The following is a 6000-nucleotide window of genomic DNA, read 5'->3' on the forward strand; positions in this document are numbered from 1 at the left end:
CACATCATCAATCCCGCCTTTCACATGCCCACCCCTCATGTAATGTCCTATTTTGGACCCTTGAGGTATTAATAAATAAATAAATAAATAAAAATAAATAAATAAATAAACACCTATGCATTGTCTAATAATGAGCATGTACGACGAGTTTACATCGATTGTTCTGAATTTCACTAATAACAATTTTTCCGAATTGCTCCGCTGTATTCCCTTTGCGTTAAAATGTGATAGGAAGGACATTTGAATCTCTGTGAACACCTATGAATTGTGTATTAGTGAGCACGTACCAATAGTTTATATCAACTGTTCTGAATTTCTTGTATTATATTCTGTTATGTAGTGTGTGTGGATGTTGTACTTTTTTTAAAACTTTTGACCTTGCTGTACGCCATGTAGGGGGGCTCGGGCTTCTTCAAGCGAAAACCGTCCGCTTTTTGCCTGAGCCTACCCGCATCATAAAGATGTAAATAAAACTCACTTGACTTGACTTGACTTGCCTACATCTCCCGGTTGACTGGCTGAGCCTGCTCGCTGGACACCGACGACGCCTCAAACTCAATGCGTAGATCGTACTCTCGACGAATCTGTGCGATGTTGTCCTCGAGGCGGATGGCCTCCGAGCGAAGCTTCTTCTGGATAACCAGCGCCTCGCTTTCCATCTGCTCGATGTGGCGAAGGTGTGAGTTTTTGGCTGTCGACAGCAAGGAGCGACACTCGTCCAGCTGAGTCTTGAGTTGCATGCTCACGTTGTACAGCACGGAGAACTGGCTCTGCCGGCACTTGTACTCGGCCGTGCTCACCACCAGGCTCTCGGGCAGCGACTGTAGCTCTAGCCGCAGCCGCTCCACAGTCTTCAGGGCCTCCTTGTGGTCATGTTGAAGCTGCTCCAGCGCCAGCAGCTGTGCCGATGCCAGCTCCCGCTGTTCCTCGAGCTGGCTCTGCAGGTCCTCCAAGCGCAGGGAGGCTGCTCCGCCACCACCGCCAGAGCCCCCAAAACGGCCAGGGGGTGCTTTCCACATTACGGGAGGCTCGCTGATGCTCCTGGCAGATTTGGCAGCTCTGCACCACATGCAGGCTGGCTTCCGGGTACTCTGGCAGACGAATGCCCAGTGCATGAATCCAGTTTCGGCCCAGCACCGTCGGCGACGACCCCTTCGTTAAGTAAAGGGGAAGGGTTGCCTCCTTGTCACCAAAGCGAACGCTGACCGGTGCCTGACCCTGGACTTGGGAGAATTGCTCGGAGGAGCTGCGCAGCATCACGCCCGAAGCCTCGACGAACACGCCGGGAAAAGCACGCTTGAAGAGCTTCCCGGCCATTACAGACCCGCTAGTCCCTGTGTCCAGTTCCATGGAAATGGGGTGCCCGCAGATTTCCACGGTCAGCATGTATGGCGGCACAGACGACTGTACAAAGCCTGTGTGCCACATGTCGAAAATCGGCGGGTCCTCGGCCACGACGTGGAGCCTGGCCGCGGAAGAACTTGAGCCTGCTGCCACACGGCTGCGCCGCATACGCTTACGACGGCTACCCTGGCCGTGGGCTTGTCTGGTACCTGGGCTTGAATCGGGCTGCTGCTGCTGCTGTTGGCTGTTCGTCCTCCCCTTTCGGCATACACGTGCCAGGTGCCCAGTTTTCCCGCACGTAAAGCATTGTGCTAGAGAAAACTGGCACTGTGAGGGGGAGTGGGCACCACCACCGCGACCGCAGGTAGTGGCCTTTGTCGCGAACTTGTTGACCGCCGCTCCCGCCGACGGTAAGCCAGTCGCAGGGGAAATCTCGCCGGCGTCCTTGGCGGCAGCTTCCATTGCCAGCGCTGCCTTCACGGCGTCGTCCAGCGACGGGTCGGGAAGCTCCAGGAGTCGCGTCTGCATGGCAGGGTTGTTGATTCCGCAGACGAAACGGTCCCAGAGCAGCGAGTCCAGTTGGTCCCCGAAAGCGCAGGCACTCGCTAACCCTCGTAGCGCAGGAACGAATTGTCCGAGGGTCTCTCCTTCCCGGCGGCTCCGGTTGTTGAAGCGGAAACGCTCCATTAGTGTGGACGATGCTAGGTTAAAATGTGAGCGCAATACGCAGAGCAGCTCACCCAGCGTCTTAACGTGTGGCGTGGCTGGCTTGAGAAGGTCGAGCAGGAGGCTGAAGACGCGGGTCCCGCGGCCGGCCAGGAAAATGTCCCGCTGTTTGGCCTGGGGTGTGTCGTTTGCCCAGAAGAACACGTGGACTTGCTCGTCGCATATTTGCCAGGCGGACCCATCTCCCTCGAACGGCTCGAGCCTTCCGTACAGCGGCATGGCGGAGCAACGGGGGGCGGTGTTTCGCCGATCGCGGCGGCGTGGAACGCTCCGTAGGTACTCGTCGCCATCCTCGCCATAGTCACGAGGATCCCATCCTCGTCGCCAGTGTCCCGATCCACTCCGGGTCGTGAACAAGGGAGGGCTTGTGGCACCCTCCGTTATACAGACGCTCCGCAACATGGTGGTGCTGAGCAATGACTGACCGGCGAGCAGCCGTGCTCATCGGTGTTTATTGTGGTGCGGTGACGAATGCTGCCTGCCGAGCTTTAGCAGGCCACCGAGCTTGGCGGGCGAACCAAGATTATGCCCGAGGGGGCGTCACATACTTGCTACAGGCTCTACCAATGCAGCATCAACAGTACCCTGCCGCCACGCCACTTACGCATCCGTCCCCGCGCAGCCCCCTCATCAACCACTCGTTGCGCGACATACTCGGCCGCTACCACCCGTTCATAATCCCGTCCATCAATCTGCTCCTGCCTTTACTAATCCTCGGCGCACGCAAGACAACAGGCCCATATGTTATGCCTGTGGTATTCCTGGCCATGTTGCACGACTCTGCCGCCACCGCATGCTGCACTCTGATGAATTTGTGCAGTCGCCTCCCTACGCCGACGTGCAGCCTTTCCACGACACTTATTTTAGTCGGCAGTCGAACAGGCCACCAGCCGAGCGCCCGGTCCTTACGCGTCGTTAACCTTCCCCGCGTCGCCACTCGTTGTCCCCATTGCGTCGGCGCCCTTCACCCACGCAAGAGGAAAACTAAGCGCCGCAGTTCAGGAGGCAAGAAATGCGTCGCCATCGACCTGTACAAGTCCTCCATTGTCGCCTTCGAACGTTGTCAACTTTACTGTTGACGGCGTCCCTACCGTTGCGCTCATTGATACTGGAGCAGCCGTGTTTGTCGTAAAGGAACGCCTCTCTCGCGCTTTACGAAAAGTTAGGACGCCATTTTCTGGGTTTTGTCTTCACACTGCAAGCGCCCAGCCAGTTCAGCCTTTAGCAGCATGCACAGCCAGAGTTGTTATTCAGGGCGTTCTCTATATTGTGGAGTTTGTGATTCTGCAGTCCTGTTCTCCCGACGTGATACTTGGGTGGGACTTTCTTTCGCGAAATAACGCCGTCATCAATTTTGCACTTGCTAAAGTCGAACTATCGCCTCTGTGTGACATGCCTCTCGTCGGCGCCACTCCTCTTCCCGGTAAGGTATCTCGGGATCTTCGAGATGACATCGCCATACCACCGTACTCGTCTGCCACTGTTCCCGTCTTCTGCGGTGCTGTCTCTTAAGGCGCTGTCCTCTTCACTCCTTCAGAACTCCTCATGACCCGCAAAAACGTTCCCCTCCCTTTCGCCACGCTTGACATTTCAGCCGGTTTCAGCGTCATCGTTGTCTGCAATCCGCTTCCTACAGCCCTGATGGCTCTTTGCAGCGAAGCACTTGGCCATGTTCAGCCTCTTGATGACATGTTTATAACCGACGTGCCAGATGCTTCGTATGCAGAGCTCATTGACTTCGATGCACTTTCCACTTCTGCTCCGCCATCACCTGACTTATTCACACCTTTTATTGCCGATGGCCTTACTTCCGAGCAGCACTCCCAGTTTCTTGACCTGCTTGCCCAGTTCCGCTCTTCTTTTGATGTCGCTCAGCCTACTCTGGGTCGCTCATCAGCCGTCAGCCACCACATCGACACTGGCTCCAAAAACCCATTGCGGCAGCACCCGTACCGCGTATCCGTCAAGGAGCGTAAGGTGATCAGTGAGCACGTAGACGACATGTTTCAGCGCGGCGTCATTCGACCTTCCAATCGCCCGTGGGCATCACCGGTGGTTCTCGTCACAAAAAAAGATGGTTCCCTTCGGGTCTGCGTCGATTATCGCCGTCTTAATAAGATAACGCGCAAAGACGTCTACCCTCTACCGCGAATTGACGACGCTCTGGACAGCTTGCAAGGCACTAAATTCTTCTCTTCGTTGGGTGTACGCTCGGGCTACTGGCAGGTCCCAATGTCAGCAGTTGATCACCCTAAAACTGCATTCATTACGCCAGACGGCTTACACGAATTTAATGTGGTGCCATTTGGCCTATGCAATGCGCCTGCTACGTTTGAACGAGTGATGGACAATGTCTTGCACGGCCTAAAATGGAGCACGTGTTTGTGCTACATCGACGACATCGTTGTGTTCGCCCCTGATTTCAGCACACATCTTCTTCGCCTTAGGCAAGTGTTGACGTCCTTGACCAATGCAGGCCTGCAACTGAACGCGCAAGCTCATGATCCTAGGTGACGTCGTATCACAAGACGGCATTTGCCCCGACTCATCAAAACTTCACGCCGTGGCAGAAGTTTCGAAACCTAAGACATTCAAAGAACTCCGCGCCTTCATCGGCCTCTGTTCCTACTTCAGACGCTTTGTTCGCAATTTTGCCTCGATAATCTCACCTCTGACACAACTCTTAAATGGCGCCAACGACCTATCATATTGTTCTCCTGCATGCGACAATGCGTTCGTGACCTTACGCCGTCTCCTGACGTATCCGCCTATACTGCGACACTACGACCCCACCGCCCCAACTGAAGTGCATACCGATGCCAGTGGTATTGGCCTTGGCGCGGTCCTTGCGCTGCGCAAGTCTGGCTACTCCGAGTGCGTCGTTGCTTACGCCAGTCGTGCGCTGACCAAAGCAGATTGCAATTATAGCGTCACAGAAAAAGAATATCTGGCCATCGTTTGGGCACTCGGGAAGGTTCGCCCCTATTTATACGGCAGGCCTTTCAATGTGGTTACTGACCATCACGTCCTTTGTTGGTTATCCTCTTTAAGAGACCCGTCTGGACGCCTTGCCCACTGGGCTCTGCGCATTTAAGCATACGACATACACGTCATATACCGCTCAGGTCGCAAGCACACTAACGCTGGCGCTCTGTCCCGCTCCCCGCTGCCAGCCGACACGGCCTCTCTCTCCACCATTAGGGTGGTATTCTCGGTCGACATCGACACCTTCGCATCAGAACATCGCAAGGATTCTTGGGTGGCCTCTCTTTTGGATCTCCTTTCTGGCTAGCCTGCATCTCCCACTCCCTGCGTCTCCAGGCTGTCTATTTTGCTGTCCGGGATAACCTCTTGTATCGACGCAGCTACCAGCCGATGGTCGCAAGTGGCTCCTTTATCCCTAGGACTTTGCATTCCGACATGTGCGTGTCTTTCCATACTGACCCACAATGTGCACACGTAGGCGTTTTGAAGAAGTATGAGCGCCTGCGGCAATGTTACCACTGGCGAGAAATGTTTACTTTTGTCCAAAAGTTTGTCCGCTCGTGCCCGCAATGCCAACGCCGCAAATCTCCGCCTCATCCGGCCCACGGTTTATTACAGCCACTTCCATGCCCTGCTCATGCCTTTGACCGTGTGGGAATTGACCTGTGCGGGCCGCTACCGCTCACACCCGCTAGAAAACGATGGATTATTGTCGCAGTTGATCACCTTACACGCTATGCCGAAACCGCTGCTCTGCCTGCAGCGACCGCCAGTGACGTTGCATCCTTTCTGCTCCATCGCTTCATTCTACGTCATGGCCCACCTCGGGAGCTGCTGAGTGACAGAGGCCGTGTGTTTCTGTCACAGGTGGTTAAAACTCTGCTTGCTCAATGCCGCATAGTTCACCGGACCACTACGGCGTACCATCCTCAAGCTAATGAGCTT

The sequence above is a fragment of the Dermacentor albipictus genome, chromosome 1, assembly GCF_038994185.2.
Source record: "Dermacentor albipictus isolate Rhodes 1998 colony chromosome 1, USDA_Dalb.pri_finalv2, whole genome shotgun sequence".
NCBI classification, from domain to species: Eukaryota; Metazoa; Arthropoda; class Arachnida; order Ixodida; family Ixodidae; genus Dermacentor; species Dermacentor albipictus.